This window comes from Ranitomeya imitator, chromosome 2 (assembly GCF_032444005.1).
Source record: "Ranitomeya imitator isolate aRanImi1 chromosome 2, aRanImi1.pri, whole genome shotgun sequence".
NCBI classification, from domain to species: Eukaryota; Metazoa; Chordata; class Amphibia; order Anura; family Dendrobatidae; genus Ranitomeya; species Ranitomeya imitator.
Genome location: NC_091283.1, coordinates 571,983,958 through 572,011,936, shown reverse-complemented (window position 1 = coordinate 572,011,936; position 27,979 = coordinate 571,983,958). Strand labels below are relative to the sequence as shown.

Sequence of the window (27,979 nt, the reverse complement as noted above, 5' to 3'; positions counted from 1 at the left end):
AATCCACCTATCCCCCTGCTATTCCCCAGCCTCTCCTCTCTGTTAATCCCTTCACTGGCTCCCCATTACCCAGAGACTCCAGTTCAAAACCCTAACCATGGCATACAAAGCCATCCACAACCTGTCTCCTCCATACATCTGTGACCTCGTCTCCCGGTACTTACGGTACCTACACGCAACCTCTGATCCTCACAAGATCTCCTTCTCTACTCTCCTCTTATCTCCTCTTCCCACAATTGCATACAAGCTTTCTCCCATGCATTCCCCCTCCTCTGGAGCTCTCTACCCCAACATTTCAGACTCTCGCCTACTGTGGAAACCTTCAAAAGGAACCTGAAGACCTACCTCTTCCGACAAGTATACAACCTGCAGTAACCACTGATTCACCAAACCGCTGCACGACCAGCTCTATCCTCACCTATTGTATCCTCACCCATCCCTTGTAGATTGTGAGCCCTCGCAGGCAGGGTCCTCTCTCCTCCTGTACCAATCGTGACTTGTATTGATTTAGATTATTGTACTTGTTTTTTATTATGGTAAGCACAAAGCACCAGCCCATTTCCCCTACAACCAGGATGGGCAACACTCCAAAGATACTAAATACATACTACTAATAGAGTTATTAAACTCCACATAGTAAAGAAGCGTTTTAAATTTAAACAAATAACTTTATTAACATGTAAAAACCACATACACTTAAAAAATGCCTCACAATCAAAATTAGTGAAAACCAGACAGAGGTCAGCTCACGAATCGGCAGAACACATACATCTTATATGTACGATACCATGTCATATGTTACCTCAAAATTGGTAGGGCCACGCAATGTAAATAGTTTTAAAATACCGGTACAGATTACATATATAGGGCACTGTCTGCGACTATCAAAAAAATGTCAAAGCACACTGTATACTCCTGTCCCCTTACCACAAATGGAGAGAGAAAATTACTCCCCCATTTCAAGGGCAATTGCCCAGTGTTAAATATGGCATGGATAGACCTTATATCCGTATTGAAACGCTAATCCAATCACCAGGGATAGCCCATATAACCTGCATGTATCGCCAGTATCAGTATAAGGAAAGTACAAAGCTGCCAAGAAAATCCCCAGACAAACCCCTATTGCACCTCCCGTACGGCCCACACATGAACACAATCAAGAGATCAGAATCTGATCTCATACATATTACCTCTCGGTGTTTGCCGTAATCCTAGCCTCGTGGCACGCTGAACCTCCGTCAACCCCGACGCGCGTTTCGCATCTGCTTCCAAGAGCGCAGACGCGCGTCGGGGTTGACGGAGGTTCAGCGTGCCACGAGGCTAGGATTACGGCAAACACCGAGAGGTAATATGTATGAGATCAGATTCTGATCTCTTGATTGTGTTCATGTGTGGGCCGTACGGGAGGTGCAATAGGGGTTTGTCTGGGGATTTTCTTGGCAGCTTTGTACTTTCCTTATACTGATACTGGCGATACATGCAGGTTATATGGGCTATCCCTGGTGATTGGATTAGCGTTTCAATACGGATATAAGGTCTATCCATGCCATATTTAACACTGGGCAATTGCCCTTGAAATGGGGGAGTAATTTTATCTCTCCATTTGTGGTAAGGGGACAGGAGTATACAGTGTGCTTTGACATTTTTTTGATAGTCGCAGACAGTGCCCTATATATGTAATCTGTACCGGTATTTTAAAACTATTTACATTGCGTGGCCCTACCAATTTTGAGGTAACATATGACATATGTACGATACCATAAGATGTATGTGTTCTGCCGATTCGTGAGCTGACCTCTGTCTGGTTTTCACTAATTTTGATTGTGAGGCATTTTTTAAGTGTATGTGGTTTTTACATGTTAATAAAGTTATTTGTTTAAATTTAAAACGCTTCTTTACTATGTGGAGTTTAATAACTCTATTAGTAGTATGTATTTTGTTTTTTATTATGTATACCCCTCCTCACATGTAAAGCGCCATGGAATAAATGGCACTATAATAAATAATAATAATCTTGACTAACGGTCAGATTATTGCTGGAGAATCACCAGTCTAGATTCTCCACTAGTATTAGGCTGGAGTGACACTAGCGAGTTTTATGGACGTACGAGCGCAGAAAATACGTCCGTAAAACTCGCCAAACAAACGGCACAATTATTCTCTATGCCCCTGCTCCTATCTGCCGTATTTTACTCTTCCGTATTATACGGCTTTCTACGGCCGTAGAAAATCGCAGCATGCTGCGTTTGTCACCGTATTGCGCAAAAAAAGCCAATGAAAGTCTATGGAAGCCCCAAAAATACGGATTACACACGGACCAGCAGTGTGACTTGCGAGAAATACGCAGCGGTGTTAGAGAGAAAAGCCGGCAATTCAGTGCGGTGTACAGTAAAATCACACTGACAGCTTCCAGTAGAATAAATGTGTACACATAGAATAGGTATATATATATATATATATATATATATATATATATATATGTCAGTGAGACACATATATGTATATATATTATTATTTCATACAGCACTAGATAGCTTTAAAGCTGGTAATTCAATTGCCGGCTTTTGCTATCTCCTTCCTAAACCCGACATGATATGAGACATGGTTTACATACACAGAACATATTGATCACGGAGTTATTAAACTCCATAAATCATGAAGCGTTAGATATACCAAATAACTTTTATTAACACATAAAACTACAAACAATTAAAAGAATGCCTCACAGTTACAAATTGTGAATAATACAGAGATCAGCAAGATAAGCAGGTGTAAACCCATCCAGATAACATCCATCTATATATCATAATGTGCAAAAAATATGCTTTCTCAAGCCCAAAGATACTGTTGTACACCGGTGACGATGCAGACTATACAGAGGGAAACGGTCTAACGGTGCCATAAAGCGCTGTGCGAGTATATCTCCCACCACTGAAGCCAGAGCGGGTCATAGAGGAAAGGCTGAAAGAAATCAGTGCACGCAGGGAAAATTGCCCAGCAGCAGACGTAAGTACGCCTATAATAAATGACTAAGCCTATAAGTCTATGACCCTCGTAACAAACTGGCCACATACAAAGGGAATACCCCACAGCTGGCGCCTGTAGTGAAGAGAGTGAAGCACTCACCCCAATGTACAAGAAACTCCAGCCCAGCAAACAATCCCGTCAGCCTATAGTCACAGCTCTTGATGAGGCTAAGAACCAATAAAGCTGCACAGAAGCAACAAACATATGAAAATGTAAACAGATCCCATACATATTACCTGAATATGTTTCCTGCAATGATAGCCTCGTGGCACGCAGAGCTTCAGCTGTAAATCCATCTGAAGGGGTTAAAATATTTTGCAGCCAGGAGTTCTGCTAATGCAGCGCTGCTCCTTGCTGCAAAACCCCGGGGAATGAAGGTAAAGTAGGTCAATGACCTATATTTACCTTCATTTGTGGTGAGGCGCCCTCTGCTGGCTGTTCCTGGAGCGTGGGAACTTTCCTAGAAAGCTCCCAGGCTCGAGTTCATATGAGGGCGCCCTCTGCTGGTTTTTACACATGGATCCCTTGTATAGCCGTATGTCGGTTTTGCAAGCCTGCGAGAAAAACACGCAGTACGGATGCCATACGGATTACATACGGAGGATGCCATGCGCAAAATACGCTGAGACACCCTGCCTACGGAGGAGCTACGGACCACTATTTTGGGGACTTTTCAGCGTATTACGGCCTTAATATACGGACCGTATTGTCTTACGCTGAGTGTGACTCCAGCCTTAGACTTGCAGACGTATATAATCAAGTCTGCTTTGGTCACAGAGCTGCAGAGTCATGTGACTACTGCTGTGTTATAATTACGTAACCCGATTAACAGCCAGGAGACTATTGACGGATCATATGTCAGATCTGCAACTATTATATCATTTGTTATCTATAGCACACATGCCAGTCACATCTCTTTTAGTGCAAACATTCAGCTAGATCCCCAGCTGGTAGTAATTTATCCTCATAGGGATCATACATTCTGATCCATTAGGCGAAACATGTTGGGGAGACTAATGGCTGCGTGTTTTTAACCAGCATAACAATGTGTGATGAGTGAAATTAGAAAATGATAAATAGTTATGAACCTAAATATAGTAGGGTAGCGATATCAGATCTAATGGATCAGAATGTATGATCCCTAGTAGAGATGAGCAAATAATTTAATGTTCGGTTCGGATTATCATTGCCAAATTTGCAATATTCGCCAATTCATTCGTCAATTATTCACCAAACATAACCAAACGCCATTCAGGTCAATGGGAAGCAAAAACAAACGCATGCACAACACCTTATAATGGCTCCTAATGTTGCCAAAACACATCCAATTGGGGGAAGGCACCAGGAAAGTGGCCTCAGTTCACCCACAGTACTAATTGTAGCATGGCACTTCAGCAATCAGCCAGACATGAGGTATAAGGGTGTAGGACAGTATATGCAGCTTTCAATTGAACATCACAATACAACGATATGGGTGAAGGATTGGTGTAGGCCTCCTTTGCTGTGAGCCCTGATACCACATACAACACCTCTAGCTGCTTTTATGCTGAGCTACACTCAGGTGGCACAAATATCAGTTACCATTGTTAGAAAAATTTAAGGATAATAACCCGGGTAGTTGAGTCCAAGGAAGTGGAGGCCTGACGGTCTTGGAGGCCTACTGCTACAGGCAACACGCATGAAGGAGACCCAAGGGAGTGTTCACATTTCTAAAAATTATTGGCAGACAATACCAAAGTGGCATCAATTTCACCACAGTATTATCTATATAATAGGGACCGATAAATCTTCCACTACACCCAATCCAGCAAATGGACACCCAACCAGGAGTGTTCACATTTAAACAAATGAGGGCTTTACACCACAAAAGTGGCATCAATTTCACCACAGTAGAAATAGTATAATATGGATCTATAGGTCTTCCACTACACCCAATCCAGCAGATGGACACCCAACCAGTAGTGTTCACATATAAACAAATGAGGGCCTTACACCACAGAAGTGGCATCAATTTCACTAGAGTAGAAATAGTATAATAGGGACCGATATGTCTGCCACTAAACCCAATTAAGCAGATGGACACCCAACCAGGAGTGTTCACGTTTCCAAAAATTACTGGCAGACACCACAAAAGTGGCATCAATTTCACCACAGTAGAAATAGTATAATAGGGACCGACAGGTCTTCCACTACACGCAATCCAGCAGATGGACACCCTACCAATAGAGTTCACATTTCCAAGAATTAGTGGCAGACACCACAAAAGTGGCAACAATTTCACCACAGTATAGATAGTATAATAGGGACCGACAGGTCTTCCACTACACCTATTCCAATAGATGGATACCCAACCAGGATGGTTCACATTTCCAAAAATTACTGGCAGACACCACAAAAGTATCAATTTCACCACAGTATCTACTAAATAATTGTATAAGGGTCACTTCCGTCTTTCTGTCCTTCTGTCTGTCTGTCACGGATATTCATTGGTCGTGGCCTCTGTCTATCAAGGAAATCCAAGTTGCTGATTGGTCGTGGAAAAAAGCCACGACCAATCAGCGACGGGCACAGTCCGGAAAAAAATGGCCGCTCCTTACTCCCCGCAGTCACTGCCCGGCGCCCGCATACTCCCCTCCAGCCACTGCTAACACAGGGTTAATGCCGGCGGTAACGCACCACGTTATGCTGTGGGTAACGTACTCCGTTACCGCCGCTATTAACCCTGTGTGTCCTCAATTTTTTACTATTGACGCTGCCTATGCGTCATCAATAGTAAAAAAATCTAATGTTAAAAATAATTTAAAAAAAACAAAAAACCTGCTATACTCACATTCCGTTGTCCGCCGAGCCGCTCGCGCCGGCCGCCATCTTCCATTCCCGGCGATGCATTGCGAAATTACCCAGAAGACTTAGCGGCCTCGCGAGACCGCTAAGTCATCTGGGTAATTTCGCAATGCATCCTGGGAACGGAAGATGGCGGCAGCCGCGCGCTCATCACCTGATCCGAAGGTGAGTATGCTACAACTACAAGGGGCCCTCGGATCCGAAGGTGAGTATGTTTATTTTTTATTTTTTAACCTGTGACATACGTGGCTGGGCAATATACTACATCACTGTGCAATATACTACGTCGCTGTGCAATATACTACGTGGCTGTGCAATATACTACATGGCTCTGTGCTGTATACTACATGGCTGGGCAATATACTACGTGGCTGGTCAATATACTACGTCACTGGGCAATATACTACGTCACTGGGCAATATACTACGTGACTGGGCAATATACTACGTGGCTCTGTGCTGTATACTACGCAGCTGGGCAATATACTACTTGGCTGGGCAATATACTACGTCACTGGGCAATATACTACGTGACTGGGCAATATACTACGTCACTGGGCAATATACTACGTCACTGGGCAATATACTAGGGCAGCACGGTGGCGCAGTGGTTAGCACTACAGCCTTGCAGCGCTGGGGTCCTGGGTTCTAATCCCACCCAGGACAACATCTGCAAAGAGTTTGTATGTTCTCTCCGTGTTTGCGTGGGTTTCCTCCGGGCACTCCGGTTTCCTCCCACATTCCAAAGACATACTGATAGGAATTCTAGATTGTGAGCCCAATCGGGGACAGTGATGATAATGTGTGCAAACTGTAAAGCGCTGCGGAATATGTTAGCGCTATATAAAAATAAAGATTATTATTATTATTATTATACTACGTGGCTGGGCAATATGCTAAGTCACTGGGCAATATACTACGTGGCTGGGCAATATACTACGTCACTGGGCAATATACTACGTGACTGGGCAATATACTACGTGGCTAGGCAATATACTACGTGGCTGGGCAATATACTACGTGGCTGGGCAATATACTACGTGGCTCTGTGCTGTATTCTACGTGGCTCTGTGCTGTATACTACGTCTCTGTGCAATATACTACGTCACTGGGCAATATACTACGTAGCTGGGCAATATACTACGTGGCTGGCCAATATACTACGTCACTGGGCAATATACTACATAGCTGGGCAATATACTACGTGGCTGGCCAATGTACTACGTCACTGGGCAATATACTACGTGGCTGCGCAATATACTACGTAGCTGGAGATCAACGAGACCATAGTTAAATAACCAGTATAAATATTTATTAGAGAGAGATAAGCAAGCATCAACATTAAAAACAATTAAAAGGCAAACAGATACCCACAATGACAACAAGGAAAAGCACATCCCACTGACAAATATATTTTGGCACCTGAGGGGGCTAGATGTGGAGGAGAAAAAGTAACGCCTCCAAATAACAAGGAGGGTCCCCAACATGGCATATACATTTAAGACATGGTACAAAAATGCATCAATATGAAACAGGGGAGAGAGATCACCCAACTACAATACCCACTGACTCTTTGGCACTTTACTGACAGGACAGACTGGACTTTCTTTTATGACTCGAGACGTCTTTTATACATTGGTATGAAATCCTGGTCTTATGGAAATCTGACTGTGATATTTTTGATTATTATGAGCATTGTATGCAGTTTTTTATAGTCCATACAAAATGATGATGTCTCTGACCAGTATGGGTATTTCATGCAGCTTATTATGGTCTGTGTGAAATTGGGGTATTTAGGGAGGATAAGACCCCACGAGTATTGTATTTGGGTGATCTCTTTCCCCTGTTTCATGTTGATGCATTTTTGTACCATGTCTTAAATGTATATGCCATGTTGGGGACCCTCCTTTGTTATTTGGAGGCGTTACTTTTTCTCCTCCACATCTAGCCCCCTCAGGTGCCAAAATATATTTTTGTCAGTGGGATGTGCTTTTCCTTGTTGTCATTGTGGGTATCTGTTTGCCTTTTAATTGTTTTTAATGTTAATGCTTGCTTATCTCTCTCTAATAAATATTTATACTGGTTATTTCACTATGGTCTCGTTGATCTCCAGTACAACTTATCTTGTTCTATTGATAGAATTGAAGTTTTTTCCAGGTTGAGGCAGATTCGAGACTTTTTTGTATTTTGATGTACTGGTGGTGGTGCCCTCCATCCTTTTGTTAATGTATACTACTGTATGTAGCTGGGCAATATACTACTTGGCTGGGCAATATACTACGTCACTGGGCAATATACTACATGGCTGGGCAATATACTACGTGGCTGGGCAATATACTACGTGACTTGGCAATATACTACGTGGCTGGGCAATATACTACGTGGCTGGGCAATATACTACGTGGCTGGGCAATATACTACGTGGCTGGGCAATATACTACGTGGACATGCATATTCTAGAATACCCGATGCGTTAGAATCGGGCCACCATCTAGTAAATAGTATAATAGGGACTGACAAGTCTTCCACTACACCTAATCCAACAGATGGACATCCAACCAGGAGTGTTCATATTTCCAAAAATTAGTGTGGCATCAATCTCACCACAGTATAAATAGTATAATAGGGACCAACCGGTCATCTACTATACCCAATCCAGCAGATGGACACCCAACCAGGAGTGTTCACATTTCCAAAAATTACTGGCAGACACCACAAAAGTTACATCAATTTCACCACAGTATAGATAGTATAATAGGGACCGACAGGTCTACCACCACACCCAATCCAACAGATGGACACCCAACCAGGAGTGTTCACATTTAAAAAAATGAGGGCCTGACACCACCAAAGTGGAATAACTGTCACGAGAATAGAAATAGTAGAATGGGAACTGAGATTTCTTCCACTACAGCTAACGCAGCAGATGTAAACCAACCATGACTGTTCACATTTCCACAAATTTATGTTAACATCAGCAGCAGCAGGCACAGAAGCTCCACTGAAGAAATCACATAGTGCAGTTACGTGAAATTAATGTATCACACTAAAAAATGCAATATCACCTAGTCTGTACTGTCTGCGATTGGGGTGCAAAAGTCCTTGGAGATCCATGACTTGTTCATCTTGATGAAAGTTAGGCGGTTAGCTGCGTTTATCTATCAGGACACCGCCAGCAATGCTGAAGACATGTTCAGAGAGAACGCTGGCTGCCGGGCACAATAAAACCTCCAAGGTGTGTGAAGCGAGCTCAGGCCACTCATCCATTTTGGAGGACCAAAATGTGTAAGGGTCAAAACCCTCCCTGATGGTATTGATATTCCGTTCTAGATACTCCTGCACTATGCTCTCCATTCATTCACCACGTGTAAGACTTGGACTCTGTTGTGCTGGTGCAAAAGTTGGTCTAAAAAAAGTGTCAAAGGACTCACAGAAATTGCTTCTTCCACTTCCAACACTGCTGCTGCTGCTGCTAATGTTTTGGCATTGACAAATTGACCTGCCTGAGGTTGGAAGTCTAGAACAGCGATGCAAACTGTGTGCTTCACTGCTGTCTTGGGGAAAAGCTCTCTTAAAGTTGTGTAAAAGCGTGTTTCGATACTCCAGCATTCGCGGGTCCCTTTCCAGGGTGGGAATCAGCTGACAAAAATTTGGTTTTATAATGTGGATCTAACAGAGTGGCAACCCAGAAGTCAGCAGTATTCCTAAACATAACTATACAGGGATCATATTGAATGTGCAGCAAGAAGGCACTCATATGTCAGGCTCTACCATGAGGTCCAAACCCATGCTGTGTTGGTGGCTGGGTAACAATGAGGCTCGTTTCCTCCATCCCCTTCCCAGTCACGAACTACAAATAGGGGAGGATTATCCTCTTCATCTGATAGTTGCTTGCCCATCACCTCTTCCTCCTCCATTTGTTCCTAGGATCTTGCACCTTCGATAACAGTTTGTCTGTTACCACCAGCCCCCCTCGATCACAGTAATACACACTCCCTTGGCACCCACCTGTGTGATGACAGTCTTGAACTTAGAGACAATATTATCCTTTCCGCATCCTCCTCTTCTTCTGGGACCACCGTCTCCTCCCGCAGGCTATTCAACGTCTGCTCCAGCATATACATGACCGGAATAGTGATGCTGATGATGGCGGAGTCAGCGCTAACCATCTTAGTAGCCATTTCGAAACTGTGCAAAAGGGTGCAGAGGTCCTTAATCTGTGCCCACTCTGTAAACGTAATATGCGACACATCAGTACTGCGTTAGCCCAGGCAATATGACATGACATACTGTGTCAGGGCTCTTGCTGCTGCCACAATCGCTGCAACATGTGCATGGTGGAATTCCCCCATGTCGGGAGATCGCATATCAACCTGTTAACTGACATGGATAAAGACCTCTGTATCGATGCAAGTCGATGACCAGAGGGGTACGAATGGTGGAAATTAGCACATATCTTATGTGCTTTCTGGGGCAGCTCACCCAGGCCAGGATAGTAGCGGAGAAGATGCTGTACCACCAGGTTGAGGACGTAAGCCATGCAAGGCACGTGTGTGAGCTTGCCTTGCCATAGGGCCGCCACCAGGTTCACACTGTTATCGGACACGGCCTTTCCTGGATGCAGGTTGAGCGGAGACAGCCATTGCTCAAACTCAGCCTGGAGAGCTGTCCACAACTCTTCAGCTGTATGACTACTATCTCCAAGGCATATCAATTTTAATACTGCCTGATTGCAGTGAGCTCTGGCTGTGCAGTATGGAGGTGGTGGGGATTTGCTCTGCACTGTTGGAACGCGTGTCTTGTTAAGGCAGAGGTTGGGGGCTCAGGTGGAGGCCCTAGAGGAGATAGAGGAGGCAGAAGCAGTGGAGGAAGTGTTAAATGTAGAGGCTTGTCCTGCAAGCCTTTGGGATTCCAAGACTTGTGGTGCAGTGCCTGTTCCCACAGCCACCAGAGTCACCCAGCGAGATGTAACGCCCTTGGCCATGCTTACTCGTCCAAGTGTCTGGTGAAATGCACCCTGGCAGACAGAGATTTAGTCGATGAACTGGTGATATTGTCTGTGACATGCTGGTGTAGTGCAGCCACAGCTTTCTTAGAAAAGTAATGGTGACTGGGCAATTTGTACTGGGTGATTGAGACGGCCATCAGCTTTCGAAAACCATCTGTATCTACCAGGCGGAAAGGCAGCATTTCTATGGCCAACAGATTGGAGATGGTGGAGTTCAACCTCTTAGCTTTGTCATGACCACCATTTACATGACCACATCTGCGGAACCATGGGCTGGCTGCAGTGCTGAGAGAGGGTGGAGTACGGTGAACCAGACAAACTGCTGGACCGTGAGAGGGGTGCAGGCGGAGATGTTATGGTGGATTGAGAAACTTGTGGTGTGCTCGTTCTCTGAGATCAGTTAAAAGATATCAGGCATGTCCACTTCTGTTACAGCTGACGGCGGGCTCTCAGTCAGCATGACTGGAGTGGGTAATGGACTCAAGGTTCTGCGGTCGAAGACCTGCAATTCAATAGTTGGCACGGTAACAGAGGAGGAGGAAGCAGTAGATGTGATTGATTGGGCGGCTGATGGTTGTTGAGGTCCTCTGTTGCGCATTTTTGGGCAGTGTGATTAAGACAGTGAAGCATGTTGATTGCGCATGTGAAGGTTCATACATGTAGTAGTCAAATTATTGCACGTAACCTCCTTGTCTTCCTCCTCAGATTACCTACTCAACTGTGTGCCTCTATGTTCACGCCAACTGGAATGTTCTGGGAGGGGTGGCTATTGCCCTGGAGAGGAGGGGGAAATTAAAATGTGTGAGCTGTGCCTGTCAGCCCTATTGCACCTGATGCAGGGTTAATAGGTGCAGAAAATCTCAAACATCAAAACTCACCAATAACTTGTGGAAATGTATTAGGAATAACCAGTATGGGGGTACCTTTCTCACGCCGGCTCCGGAACTGTTGGGGCTGTCACATATGTTGCAGGGGGGAATTACATTCTTTCCAGGACGAGCCCTTGCACGTGACTGTAGAAGGTGGGGCAGAGATAAATAGCGCTGCGCGCAGGAGAAGAGACAGAGCCCAGGCAGGAAAGCTGAGTGGTGAGTCGGGTGCTGTGTCCGCTGACACCGCAGAGCTATCCATATGTACAGACTGGCTCGACAGCATCCATGCATACAGTTCCCCCGCTGGTGGACAACTAACTGTCAATCCCCCACCTGGAGGTGACTCAGACTTGACATCGGAAACTGCCCCGGGTGTGCGACTCCGTGAGAGACAGGCATCTAGGCCCATATGCTGTTACCCAGGATCAGTATACACCGCGGAGCGAATTCTCGTTCTGGCGGATTAATACGTTGGACTCAGTGTCATGCCAGACACACGAGGGCACGGGAAAGTTACTCTCTCCTCAAAGACTTGATCGAGACATCACGTGCCGCTGTTGTCGGTGCCACCGCTGGAACTCTGAGACACCGCACACAAGAAGACTACAGTCTGATAAGTTTCTCCTCTTTAGACACTGAACTATCATTCATCCCTTTCTTCAAAAACATGGCCTAAAGGGGCAATGCCATCCTGTACATGTGTAGCAGAAGCGGGTCCCATCACTTGACACCATATCTGTCTTGAGAATGGCAGACCGTTACTCCCTGCTTAGTAGACATATAACTTTAATTTCCATGTAAATATACAGTAACTCTGACCATATCTCCACTGATAGCGGCACACATCAGTGCCCGTTTGTGCCATAAATGCAGAGTCCATTGGTTGGATCCAAACCTACCATACATTTATAGCATATCCTGTGGAAATGGGAAATACCAAACATGCACAAGATGTGAATACCCCTATAAGATGTGATACCTACCTGATAATTGTACTCAAAAAACTCAATTATCCTAGAAAAAAATTCTGTTATGCACAATGTATTATTTGTTCTTATTAGGTGATTTATGCATTAAAGGGACTCTGTCACCTGAATTTGGAGGGAACAATCTTCAACCATAGGGGCGGGGTTTGATTCACCCTTTCCTTACCCGCTGGCTGCATGCTGGCTGCAATATTGGATTGAAGTTCATTCTCTGTCCTCCGTAGTACACGCCTGCGCAAGGCAAGATTGCAAACACCGGAAAACCCCGCCCCTATGGCTGAAGATTGTTCTCTCCAAATTCAGGTGACAGAGTCCCTTTAAGTAAATCATATTGATATCTATAATATAACCTACCTACTAGTTGTAACCAACATCTCTCTCTTTGAATTAACCTCTTAGGAGAACCATAAGGCTATATTCACACGTTGTGGTTTTTACCGCGGAACCGCAGCGATTTTGCCGCTGCGGGTCCGCTGCAGTTTCCATAGCGTTTCCATTTACATGTAAACCCTATGGAAACCGCAAACCGCTGTGCACATGCTGCGGGAAAAGCCGCGCGGGAACGCAGCGGTTTAAAACCCGCAGCATGTCACTTCTTTGTGCAGAATCGCTGCGATTCTGCACACATAGGAATACATTGAACCGCTTACTTCCCGCATGGGGCTGTGCCCACGTTGCGGGAAGTAAGCGGATAATGTGCGGATGGTACCCGGGGTGGAGGAGACTCTCCTCCAGGCCCCGGGAACCATATTTGGGGTTAAAAAAAAGAATAAAAAAAAAAAATCATGTTATACTCACCCTCTGAAGTCTCAGCGCTGCACGCGGCCGTCCGGTCAGAGTTGCTGTGCGACCAGGACCTTCGGTGACGTCGCGGTCACATGACCGTGACGTCACGAAGGGTCCTTCTCGCACAGCATCTCTGGAACCGGACCGCCGGGTGCAGCGCCGAGGGATCGGGACGTCAGAGGGTGAGTATAACCAATTTTTATTATTTTTAACATTACTATTGATGCTGCATATTGCTGCATATGCAGCATCAATAGTATAGGCGGAAACCCGCAGCGGAAACCGCGGAACAAACCGCGATAAATCTGCAGGGAGAACCGCAGTTGTTTTGCCCTGCAGATTTATCAAATCCGCTGCGGGAGAACCCGCAGGGACAGGACGCTATGTGTGAACATAGCCTTAAGGAGGAGAGTGAAAAGGAAGACAAATAACATTGGAAACTGGACGCCTGTCTCAGTGATATTAGATTCTTACAGCACCTGACGGTGACCCACCCCACATCCACGTTTACCACACTCATAGCCGCTCGTACCATAGGCACACAGTAGACAGTTACAAGTGATATTACTAAATTAGAAGAACATTTCTAGTCGATACAAATAGACAGGTGTCTGAATTATTAGGCCACGTGCACACGTTGAGTATTTGGTCAGTTTTTTACCTCAGTATCTGTAAGCCAAAACCAGGAGTGGGTGATAATACAGAAGTCGTGACGTGTTTCTATGATACTTTTCCTCTGATTGTCCCACTCCTGGCTTTGGCTTATACGTACTGAGGTCAAATACTCACCAAATACTCAATGTGTGCACGTGGCCTGAGATTGTCGGACAAGTCATTGAAGGTGTTATAAATTAATGTACAGGAACATACATTTTACCAAAATTGAGTTTTGTACTTTGCCCCAAATATTTGCACTAATCACACGTTTGTCTTCGAGCACACAGACCTCAAACAGATATGGAATCACATATCTACCTACTAATATAATGTTTGGGCGACTTATGGATACACTGAACCTTGTCGACTATAAATAAGCTGCGGTTCATACACTCCTCGATATTGGAATTGCAACCCCAAGAAGGAAAAGTGATGGAATTATAGAAATCACAAGTTTGATAGACATGTGCAATATGATATGCAATTGATGAAAAAATGGATACAAAATTTTCAAACCATCTTAATTTATTCACTATCGATTATGAGCCACGTGCTTATTTTTGTAGGCTGCGTGGCCTATCTGTGCTACAATGGCTGCAGCACCTCCAGACTTCTTTCCCATCGAGCACATACAGGACATCATTGGTCGGCAATTGCAATGGAGCTGCCAACTAGTATCTTGATTGACGTGCCCAATTACATTCAGCATGGCATAGCATCCCTCAAACAATTAATAACCTCATGAATAGCAGCAACAGTGTGTAAGTGCGAGTATTCTGCACGTGTAAGCCCGCAAGGACAGGGCCCTCTCCTTTCTGTACCAGTTTGTCATGGTTAGTTTGTTCATTCTAATTTATATTTGTATGTAACCTCTTCTCTTGTACAGTATCATAAAATCAATGGTGCTCTAAAATTATATAATAATCAAAAAAATGCTGAATAAATCATGATGTTTTGAAAATTGTGTCTTCATTTTTTCATCATGCACATAATTAACATGTCTATACAGCCTGTGATTTCCATAATTCCATGACTTTTCATCCCTGGTGTTGCAATTTCAAAGTTGAGGTGTGTATTTTAAAGTGATTGCCTGGTCTGAAATGAATGCAGGGTGCAATACTCTCACGATTCCCACGTATTTCCTGTGTGGGTGATCGGTCACGTGACCACATGTATGTGATTTGTATACTTTCGGTCACGTGCCGACTAGACCCCTGCACAAGGAGACGAGTACAATTATGCAAATCACATACATTACAATGGACAGCACACAAAATGCACACTGATGTCATCCATGAGCTGTCTGCGATATTTATGGACCCATAAATTTATATGGGCAATTTTGATTCTTGATTCAGGACAAAAGCGCGGACATGTCTCTCTAATTTTTGGGGGAACACTTTGTTAACAAAAAAAAACATGCACATATGAACAGTCCCATAGATTATAATGGGTACGTGTTCTATCCGTGAAAAACCCTAGAACATGTATGCGAGTCATGGACGTCTGAAAGAGTCCTTGGTAGGACCTTTAACTTGGGACAGTTAGAAATTTGCAATTTGTTGTCTTTTAAAATAAAACCTGTATGCAGCACCCCAGAGATCTGGTCGTTACAGTATGACACTCTGCCGCTAAGGGGAGTGATGGTACGTCTGATGGCACTAAAGGAGTTCTCCTGACCAGGTATCACCAGAACACTTTACACTTCACACTCCGGCCACTAGGGGGAGAAAAAGGCTCTATTTATTGGGCCACTCCTCACACTGGTAAAACTAGGCGTCGGGGAGGAAGTTAGTCAGAAGCTGACTGGGTTGGATTCAGGCAACATCCCGTGGCAGGGGGTGTTGCAGGGAGAAGACACAGGGGGGTCCCTGTCAGGCATGGGAACCTGGCAGGTGCCTAGTGAACAGAACGTAACGGAACCGCGCCTGCACTACCTTGCGGCGGTATCCTAAGAAAGAGACAAGAAGGGAAGGATATTGTGGAACTGTTGTGAATTCTGTTGTCGAACTCCCTCCTGTGGTCGTGAATGGTACTTCGGCGAGTTCTGTCCATGGATTCCCTCTGGTGGCTGTGAGTGAAGCTGCTGCTTCTGAGGTTCCTTACACAGGTGACGTGGTTTATCCTTTGGTTGGCTGCTCTATTTAACTCCACTCAGATCGTTACTCCATGCCAGCTGTCAATGTTCCTGCATTGGTTCAGTTCGCTCTTGCATCTTTCTGGTGACCTGTCTTCTCCAGCAGAAGCTAAGTTCCTGATAGTTATTATTTGTTCATTGTTTCCTTGTCCAGTTGGCTTTCATGATTTTGTCTTGCTAGCTGGAAGCTCTGGGATGCAGAGTGGCACCTCCGCACCGTGAGTCGGTGTGGAGGTCTTTTTGCACAGTCTGCGTGGTCTTTTGTAGTTTTTGTGCTGACCGCAAAGATTCCTTTCCTATCCTCTGTCTGTTTAGTAAGTCTGGCCTCCCTTTGCTGAAACCTGTTTCATTTCTGCGTTTGTGACTTCCATCTTTACTCACAGTCAATATATGTGGGGGGCTGCCTTTTCCTTTGGGGGAATTTCTCTGAGGCAAGGTAGGCTATATTTTCTATCTCTAGGGCTAGCTAGCTCTTAGGCTGTGAAGAGGCATCTAGGGAGTGTCAGGAACGCTCCACGGCTATTTCTAGTTGTTGTGATAGGATTAGGGCTTGCGGTCAGCAGAGCTCCCACATCCCAGAGCTTGTCCTGTGTGAGTTTAACTATCAGGTCGTGCCGGGTGCTCCTAACCACCAGGTCCATAACAGGAACAGTGTAAACGAGATCAAGCACAAAGGAGTACCAGTAGGAGTCGTGCCGTGAGACCGAGGCAACATCCTACTGAGGCGCGTAGCCGGTGGCCGGAACACCGCGGGAGTAACTGACTCTAGGCCTTACTTCGAACTCCGCAGGACAGTTAATTATAGGTTGGCTGTCTACCTTAAATTTCCTAAGAAGACATAGGGGGCAACAGTGGGAGAGGGGCGTCTCTAGGGTCCCGGAAGACCTCCAGGCCTTCCCGTCATACGGGTGCGTCCTAGACAAAACATACTGGGGGACGAGAAACTAGCAACATCTGGAACAAAAGAGAGAGAGAGAGAGCTGTAGAGAACAACGAACGAGAACAGCAGTTGTGAGGACTATTCCGAATGCTCAGCAGGGTAGGACTACAACACAAACAGGCGCTAGTGGTAGGCAACGATTTCCATCTGCGAAGGAAACTCTGGAAGTGCCCATCGGACCTGCCGGTCTCAGATAGCCCTGTTAAACGTGCTCTGGATTGAGGATCCTGAAGTCTTCAGTAAAGAGGTAAAGAGACTGCAACCCTGTGTCCTCGTTGTTGACTGCACCTCACACCATCACCATCCACCTTACTGGGAAGCCCTGGGGACATACTTCACCTGTGGGAAGGTATACCATCCAGCTGCCATTCCATCACCCCAGCGGACCCCACAGCAGCGTCGGTCACCCTGACCGAACACCACAGGTGGCGTCATGAACCCCTGACAGACTGTACCACCTTTATTGGACGCCCCTTAGCAGGGTCGCGGACCGGGCCTAGCCACCATGACAGCCTCAGAACCGAACCAGAGAGGCCCGATACCGAGAACTCGTGGCCCTGTGTCTGGGGGCGATCCATATACAAAGTAGAAACATTAGACCAAATAGAAATTCACACAACAAAAATCTAAAAATGTTGCATTCTGTGTTACAAAATTAAAGGGGTTGTCCGGCCTTAGGCTACAAGTCTGCATGAACTCTGACATTGGGTGCTCTGAGTATTTTCCGGTGACGGGAGCGGGAGGTCATGTGACTGCAAATATGCGATTTGCATACATGCAGTCATGTGCCGACTAGATAAGTGTGGCCTCTCTTAATACAAATGTATTTAGCAAGGCTGGATAAGTCTAGTCAGAATGTGGTGAAGTATGAATATCGCATACTAGTGGTCATATGACTGCTCACTCCTGGTGCCAGTACTTGAGAATTCGAACAGCGTGCAGTGCGTGTGATGTGAGAATTCAGTAGTCTACAGTCACAGAGAGTAACTGCAGACTTGTAGCCTTCAGCCCCTTTAGTATTACATAATAGCTAAGTAACCATTAAAATCCTGTAAAAGATTATGTACTATGTTTCACTACCTAGGTTAATACGATTAATCCCCAATCCCCACAGTTTTAAGCGTACCCTAAAAACTCACTTGTTCAGACTGGCCTACCGCCTCAATGCATTAACCTAACGATCCCTGTGTGGCCTATTTATATATAAAAAAAAAAACCAGGTTCCTCGCATCATGTTCTCATTCACTTTATGCAGTTAATAGCCCTCTTTGTCTTTACTGCTACATATTTAGGCAGTTAACTGGTTCATGCAGCTTTACATGAACACCCGAGCCTTACACTATGGCCGGTCCGAATAACTAAAGCAATTGTTACCATCCACCTCTCGTGTCTCCCCTTTTCCTCATAGTCTGTAAGCTTGCGAGCAGGACCCTCATTCCTCCTGGTATCTGTTTTGAACTGTATTTCTGTTATGCTGTAATGTCTATTGTCTGTACAAGTCCCCTCTATAATTTGTAAAGCGCTGCGGAATATGTTGGCGCTAAATAAATAAAAATTATTATTATTATGTTTCCTCCAATAGTGTAAACTGCCAGTGATATGGTAGATTGTAATGGCAAATTTTAGTTGTGACCTCCCTCCAGTCATTAGTGCACAATAAAATCTGTAGTTGCGGACAACCGGGAAGCCACAAGAAGCTTCCAATGTACTGCTTGGGAAATTCTGTATTAGAAGATAGCCAAAGAATTCTACAACAGTCAGCACAAATCACTATGGATTGTCTTCTTAAAATGGGCCCCGTGCAAGCCTAAAGAGGCTTACTAAGAATACAGCATACCAGCTATCCCCATTGCTGTTACCTTTTGAAGAGCTTAACCCTGCTGTTCTGTTCGGTCTGGGGAGACCTATTTTGAACTTTGGTATTTTTTGGGGTGTTCAAGATGCGGTTCTGAAACTTGTGGTTGATTGACTTAAATGAGGATGGGTCGGTCGGCCACGGGTTTCAGAGCCGCATCTTGAATATTTTAAAGAATATTGAAGTTCAAAGTCGGTCATTTTTGACCAACAGAACAGCAGGGTTAAAACAGGGGTCTACAGCCCCATGATTGAATGAAAGGACAGCAAAGCATGTACTCTGCCACTCCACTTAAAATCTGTGGGACTGACAAGCCGTGTTCAGAGCCTGATTTTCTCTATTAGTAGCGTAGTCTTTGGTTGGAGCGACAGGATGCATGCTCAACTTCCAGTCCATTCAAATGTGGGACTCTGGGCCAATGTTTTGTGGTAAGTGGGGGTCCCAACAGTGGGACTCTTAGCAATCAGTAATTTATCACAAATCCTATACAGTGGGGGAAATAAGTATTTGATCCCTTGCTGATTTTGTAAGTTTACCCACTGACAAGACATGAACAGTCTATAATTTTGAGAGTAGGTTAATTTTAACATTGAGAGATAGAATATCAAAAATAAAATCCAGAAAATCACATTGTATAAATCATATAAATTTATTTGCAATTTGCAGTGAGAAATAAGTATTTGATCTCCTACCAACCAGTAAGAGCTCTGGCTCCTACAGACCAGTTAGGCGCTCCTAATGAACTCGTAACCTGCATTAAAGACAGCTGTCTTACATAGTCACCTTTATAAAGACACCTCGTGGGGTATCCTTGATCGTGAGGAAGGTGGGAAATCAGCCTAAAACTTCACAGGGATAACTTGATAATAATCTCAAGGCAGCTGGGACTACAGTCACCAAGAAAACCATTGGTAACACATTAGGCCATAAAGGTTTAAAATACTGCAGCGCCCGCAAGGTCCCCTGCTCAAGAAGGCACATGTAGAGGCTGCCTATGGGAGTGCATTATATTAGGGGCTGCATTATACTGTAGAGTCTGCCTATGGGGAGTGCATTATACTATAAGCTCTGCCTATGGGAGTGCATTATACTATAGAGTTTGCCTATGGGGAGTGCAGTATACTATATGGAGACCTAAGGGGAGTGCATTATACTATATGGAGGCCTATGGGGAGTGCATTATACTATATGGAGACCTATGGGGAATGCATTATACAATATAGAGTCTGCCTATGGGGAGTGCATTATACTATATTGAGGACTATGGGAAGTGCATTATACTGTTCTATGTTGAGGACTATCTGGTGTATTATGAAGGCTATCTAGGGGGCCATCATACAGTGTGGAGATTACAGTGATGGGGCTATCATACAGTGTTGGAGCCATTTAGGCTATGTGCACACGTCCGGAATTGCCGCAGAAATTTCTGTGGCAATTCCGCAACTGTGCCGCGGGTAAAACGCATGCGGAATTGGCGTTTTACAAGCGTAATTAGCTTGCAGAATGCTAGCATTTTCCAAGCGATCTGTAGCATTGCTTGGAAAACTGATTGACAAGTTGGTCACACTTGTCAAACATAGTGTTTGACAAGCGTGACCAAGTTTTAAAAGATCTATTGTTAAAAATAATAAAAAAATAAAGACTTGTGATATTCTCACCTTCCGGCGTCCCCCGCAACCTTCCTGCTCCTTCCGCCCCTTCCGCGATTCCACCGAGGAAAAAAATGCAACATGTGCACAAAAATTGCGGATTGCAATCTAATAATAGGATGCTTAATGTATGTGTTTTTTTTTCGCGGTTTTATCATGTTTTAATAGCGAAAAAAAACGCAAAAAATCCTGAACATGTGCACACAGCCTAAATAGTTTGGGGGATATTAAGGGGTCAATATACAGCTCTGGCAAAATTAAGAGATCACCAAATCAAAACCCTGTCATGGGCAGCCCAATCTCCAGACCTGAACCCCATTGAAAACCTCTGGAATGTAATCAAGAGGATGATGGATTGGCACAGCTCCGATCCTAGGCTGTTGCCTGGCAATGCCAGTGTCTCCAGGGCCAGCTCTGATTGGTGCGATCGATGTCATCATCGATCGCACCAATGACAGGGCACAGCAGCAGTATGACCGCTGTGTGACCTGTCTGTGACCGCGCTACAGGTCCTCACACTACCTGAGGATTCCTGCAGAGTGGTCACTTCAGGATCTGCTGCTGTGCTGGGCCTTGTGGTGCCACAGAAGCCTGTGAAACCACAATCCCTGCTGAAGAAAGAACAAAGAACAGAGAAGAAAGAAGACAAGACAGAAGAAAGAAGAGAGACAACAACTGTAAGTGTTTTGATCCGTGATCCCTGCCCGATCTCTCTTCATCCACCCCAATCCCCCTCTTCCCCCCTCCCCCTTCCTCCTCTTTTTACCCCCCTCCACTTGCCTTTGCGCCACCACTGTGCGCACATCCAACAGCCGCCGAGCGTTGATTGGTGATGCAGTTCACCGATTAGCACTTGTGCCTGCAGTTTTCGCCCATAGGGGTGGAGCCACATATTCATTACTGTAATAAGTGGCACCACGTGACCGCTCATACAGGAAGAGCTGCGACACTGAGAGGATGTAAGCGCCGAGGGAGCTGGGTAAGTATTTTAATGCCAGCGGGTGGGAGCACAGGGGGTGGGAGGGGGCAGATTACCGGCACCTTTATTTTAAAAACAAAAATAAATGTAAAAAAAATTATTCATTCCTTCTTTCCAGCGAACGCTGCTGGAGAGAAGAAATTAATGGGGCTTCAGCACCAGATGCAGGGGACAGCGCTTAACTGTAGCGCTGTCTCCTGCATGGTGCGTGTGGTACCCAGTCGGCACACGTGAGCACATTTTTTATTTTTTTGCTTTCCTCTCCTCCTTTAACCCCTTAATGACCAGGGGTATTTTAGTTTTTGAATTGCTGTTTTCTGCTCCCCATCTTCCCAGAGCCATAGCTTTTTTATTTTTTCCATCAATATGGCCATGTGAGGGCTTGTTTTTTGCTGGACAGGTTGTACTTTTGAATGACACCATTGGTTTTAACATATATTGTACTGGATAATGGGGAAAAAAATCCAAGTGTGGTGAAATTGCAAAAAAAATGCAATTCCATATATATATTTTTTTTTTTACCATCTTCACTAAATACTAAAAGTGGCCTGCCATTATGCTTCTCCAGCTCATAATGAGTTCAGACAACTCATGTAGGTTTTTTTTTTATTTAAGTGGTGAAAAAAAAAATCCTAATTTTTTTGTGATCTACAGCTGGTGATGGCTTATTTTTTGTGCGCGGAACTGATGGTTTTACTGATACCATTTTGGTGTAGATCTCCCGTTATTGCATTTTATTGCAATGTAGCAGCAACCAAAACGATGTAATTCTGGCATTTTGAATATTTTTCTCGTTACACTTTTTAGCGATCGAGTTAATTATTTTTTTCAATTGATTGGGCGATTCTGAATGCGATGACACCAATTATCTGTATATTTGTTTTTTTTTTGTTTTTTTTTTAATTTTGAATGGTGCAAAAGGGGGGCAAGTTGAACTTTTTATATTTTTTTAATTTTTTAAAAAATGATTAAAACCTTTTTTTTAATTTACTTTTTGGATGTTTTTTTATCAGATCGCCTGTGTATAGCAGAAATGCTCACTTGCCATGAGCGACAACCACGGGGCGGCATTCATAGAAATCTAGCTATGACAACCATAGAAATCTGCTGCAGACCTCTTGTTGTCAAGTTGACCCATCGGTATCCCGTGATCATGTGACAAGGTCACAGATGTGATTAGCAATGCGCTTCCGGTAAGGGTACCGTCACACAGTGGCATTTTGATCGCTACGACGGCACGATCCGTGACGCTCCAGCGTCGTAGACTGCTGTCACACTTTGCAATGTACGACGCTGGAGCGATAATTTCATGACGTATGTGCGATGTAGAAGCCATTGGTTACTATGCGCACATCGTATACAATATCGTGCACACCTTTGTTACACCATGTGATCATGCCGCCACAGCGGGACACTAGATGACAAAAGAAAGTTTCAAACGATCTGCTACGACGTACGATTCTCAGCGGGGTCCCTGATCGCAGGAGCATGTCAGACACTGCGAGATCGTAACTATATCGCTGGAACGTCACGAATCGTGCCGTCGTAGCGATCAAAATGCCACTGTGTGACGGTACCCTAATTAAGTGCGGGTTAAATGCTGTTAGAGATTGACAGCGGCATTTAGCTAGTTAAGAGATGTGGGTGGATAGTGATTCCACCCTTGACTGTTGCGGGCACGTCAGCTATATAGACATACCTCCCAACTTTTGAAGAAGGCAAAGAGGGACAAAGGTAGCGGCGCGCGCAGCGCAACGTGGCAAATTTTAGGCCATGCCCCTGATCACACCTATTTCACAACTAGTCACACCCATATGCACGCCCCAAACACACCTATTTAGCACTGCTGATCACACTGTTTCATAAACAATAATTATAAACAGAAAAAATATGGCCACACAGTGCTCCATATTGTATAATGGCCACACATGATGCTCCATACTGTATAATGGCCACACATGATGCTCAATGCTGTATAATGGCCACACATGATGCTCAATACTGTATAATGGCCACACAGTGCTCCATACTGTATAATGGCCACACATGATGCTCAATACTGTATAATGGCCACACAGTGCTCCATACTGTATAATGGCCCCACATGATGCTCCATACTGTATAATAACCCCATATGATGCTCAATACTGTATAATGGCCACACATGATGCTCAATGCTGTATAATGGCCACACATGATGCTCAATACTGTATAATGGCCACACAGTGCTCCATACCGTATAATGGCCACGCATGATGTTCAATAGTGTATAATAGACACACAGTGCTCCATACTGTATAATGGCTCCACATGATGCTGTGTACGGTATAATGGCCCCACGTGATGCTCCATACTGTATAATGGCCTCACATGATGCTGAATACTGTATAATGGCCACACAGTGCTCCATACTGTATAATGGCCCCACATGATGCTCAGTACTGTATAATGGCCACACAGTGCTCCATACTGTATAATGGCCTCACATGATGCTCCATACTGTATAATAGCCACACAGTGCTCCATACTGTATAATGGCCCCACATGATGCTCAATACTGTATAATGGCCACACAGTGCTCCATACTGTATAATGGCCACACATGATGATGCCAGTGTACAGACGGGGCTGTAGATGTGTCCCAGCAGCTCTGCTTACAATGCAGGCAAAGATTTCACCACCTGTCGCTGTCCACACTGCTGCCTCACAGATCCTGCACATTGCAATGTAGCCCTACTCTGCGAACTCTGCATGCACTCAGACAACACCACTATCTACTGGCTCCACTCCATAACTGCTGTAGTATATAAAGGATTCATATATATATATATATATATATATATATATATATATATATATATATATATATACACACACACTGTGCCTATGACTAACAGGCTGCAGTGGATTGCTCTGGCTAACAGGCTGCACAGGATTGCTCTGGCTAACAGGCTGCACTGAATTGCTCTAGCACCACACACACACACGTACCTCAGAATGTCCTCTCTCCCTCTCTAAACCTCCGGAGAAGATACGGAGGGTGCGTGGCCTAATCAAGGGGGCGTGTCAGCTGCTTCTCCTGCTGGCTGTGCGGGAGAAGCAGAGTTTGTGCGGGACTGCGGGGCACAGCCTCACAATCAGGACAGTCCCGCAGTATGAGGGACGGTTGGGAGCTATGTGTATAGTTCAAATGTCATGTGCCCGGAGAGGTGTGGGCTCAGCGCCGGACCCCGACCAAACAGGGGGAGTCTGGCATGGGCGTACTATTATGACTAATGTCGAAAAAGGGTTAACGAGCTATAACGTTGTTTTTTTTTCGGTCCACATAACCGTGTGAGAGCTTATTTTCCGGCACTGGAAAGCAGGAAGAAAATTCCAAGTGCGTTGAAATTGCAAAAAAGTACAATTCCACAATTGTTTTTAGGTTTTTACTTTACCAGTATATGGTAAAACTCATCTGGCAATATGATTCTCTATGTCAGTATGATTATGCAAATAACAAACGTACAGTGGGTACAAAGAGTATTCAGACCCCTCTAAATTTTTAACTTTTTTTCATTGCAGCCATTTAGTAAACTCAAAAAAGTTCATTTTTTTCTCATTAATGTACATTCTGCACCACATCTTGACTGAAAAAAAAAGAAATGTAGAAATGTTTGCAAATTTATTAAAAGAAAAACTGAAATATCACATGGCCATAAGTATTCAGACTCTTTGCGCAGACACTCATATTTACGTCACATACTGTCCATTTCCTTGTGATCCTCCTTGAGATGGTTCTACTCTTTCATTGGAGTCCAGCTGTGCTAAATTAACCCTGCTGTTGTCTTCGGTCAAAAACGACCGACCTTGAACTTCAATATTCTTTAAAATATTCAAGATATGGCTCTGAAACCCGTGGCCGGCCGACCCATCCTCATTTAAGTCAATCAACCACAAGTTTCAGAACCGCATCTTGAACACTCCCAAAAATACCAAAGTTCAAAATCGGTCTCCCCAGACCGAAGACAACAGCAGGGTTAAACTGATAGGACTTGATTTGTAAAGGCACACACCTGTCTATATAAGACCTCACATCTCACAGTGCATGTCAGACCAAATGAGAATCATGAGGTCAAAGGAACTGGCCAAGGAGCTCAGAGACAGAATTGTGGCAAGGCACAGATCTGGTCAAGGTTGCAAAAGAATTTCTGCAGTATTCAAGGTTCCTAAGAGCACAGTGGCCTCCATAATCCTTAAATGGAAGAAGTTTGGGATCATCAGAAGTCTTCCTAGATGTGGCCGTATAGTCAAACTGAGCAATCGTGGGGGAAGAATCTTGTTGAAAGAGGTAAAGAAGAACCCAAAGATCACTGTGGCTGAGCTCCAGAGATGAAGTATTGAGATGGGAGAAAGTTCCACAACGTCAACTATCTCTGCAGCACTCCATCAGTCAGGCCTTTATAGCAGAGAGTGGCCCAATGGAAGCCTCTCCTCAGTGCAAGATGAAAGCCCGCATACAGTTTGCTAAAAAACACATGAAGGACTTCCAGACTATGAGAAATAAGATTCTCTGTTCTGATGAGACAAAGATATAACTTTTTAGTGATAATTCTAAGTGGTATGTGTGGAGAAAACCAGGCACTGCTCATCACCCGCCCAATACAATCCCAACAGTGAAACGTGGTGGCGGCATCATGCTATGGGGTGTTTTTCAGCTGCAGGGACAGGACGACTGGTTGCAATTGAAGGAAATATAAGTGTGACCAAGCATCAAGATATCCTGGATGAAAACCTCTTCCAGAGTGCTCTGGACCTCAGACTTGGTCGAAGGTTCACAGCAAAAATAACAAAGGAATGGCTTCAGAACAACTCTGTGACCATTCTTGACTTGTCCAGCCAGAGTCCAGACCTAAACCCAATTGAGCATCTCTGGAGAGACCTGAAAATGGCTGTCCACCAACGTTCACCATCCAACCTGGCGGAACTGGAGAGGGTCTGCAAGGAAGAATGGCAGAGGATCTCTAAATCCAGGTGTGAAAAACTTGTTGCATCATTCCCAAGAAGACTCATGGCTGTACTAGCTCTAGTCTAAAGGGTGCTTCTACTCAATACTGAGCAAAGGGTCTGAATACTTATGACCATGTGACATTTCAGTTTCTCTTTTTTAAAAATTTGCAAACATTTCTACACTTCTGTATTTTTCAGTCAAGATGGGGTGCACAGTGTACATTAATGAGAAAAAAAATGAAATTTTTTGAATTTACCAAATGGCTGCAATGAAACAAAGAGTGAAAAATGTAAAGGGGTCTGAATACTTTCCGTACCCACTGCATAGATACAAAATCGAAAGTTTGTAAAAAAAAATATATATATATAAATACATTTGTTTGTGTTGCCATTTTCCGAGGCCCATAAAGTTTTCACTTTTCATGATCTGAGGGTTGGGTGAGGGCTTATTTTTTGCACCCTGAGCTAACATTTTTATTGTTTCCATTTTGGGGTAGATACAATGTTTTGAGCGCCTCTTATTTCATTTTATTGCAGCGTTGCTGCTGACAAAAAACTTAATTCTGGTGTTTTGATTTTTTTTTCTTTTTTGGACCTTTACAAGAATTCTGTGGCGGCTTTTCCATGCCCACTGCCCTGTCTGCTTATAGGCAGAGGCCTATCAATCTAGGGCGGCGGGTATGGAGAAGTTGCCTTTGACCCACCTGTCCGACTAGTCTACAGCCCACCTCAGTCCCGGCAGCTATTAAAGTATGTTTTTCTCTGAAACACTGCAGAGTCAAATATACTGTACCTGGATGAGATCATACCGCCAGTGCCTGATATATGCCCGTGGATCGAGCGGTACATATCAGCTGACAGGGTCTCTTTCAAATGTACTTTGTTAGTGGGAAAACCTATTTTTATCACTAATATTTGTATACAAAGATTTCATGGCCCCTTTCATTATGGATGTGGGTGAATAGCGACACCTATCAATTAGTAATTCATACAATAGTAATAAACATACATTTAACTAGAGTATGTGCGTTTTTGTGTTTTACCCAATCATACTTCCAGTTACAGAAAATGCCTCTTTGACAGATTTATGGGTGCATAGATACACAGATACATATAATATATGAAAAAATATATTTTAATAATAATAAAACAGGAAGCAAATGTATGATGCAATCTGATTGCTAAGGATGTGGAAGTAGCACTTTATCTAGTTAAATATTTTCCATTAGTTGCATGTGTATTTAGTCAGCA

At 44.3% G+C, this 27,979-nt stretch overlaps 1 protein-coding gene and 1 long non-coding RNA gene across 3 annotated transcripts in view; one reads left to right on the top strand and one right to left on the bottom strand.

Annotated features, from left to right (window-relative positions):
* LOC138665029 (uncharacterized) overlaps nt 1–27,979 on the top strand; it is a 189,284-nt gene that overhangs the window by 71,855 nt on the left and 89,450 nt on the right. The gene's annotated exons all lie outside the window — the stretch shown is intronic.
* SLC16A5 (solute carrier family 16 member 5) overlaps nt 1–27,979 on the bottom strand; it is a 100,788-nt gene that overhangs the window by 72,505 nt on the left and 304 nt on the right. Inside the window, exon 2 of one of the 2 annotated variants that reach the window (XM_069752161.1) lies at nt 9,879–10,098. The exons of the other annotated variant lie outside the window; for it this stretch is intronic. The gene's annotated coding sequence lies outside the window, so the exon portion shown is untranslated. The remainder of the gene's footprint in view (nt 1–9,878; nt 10,099–27,979) is intronic. 2 annotated transcript variants of the gene reach the window in all.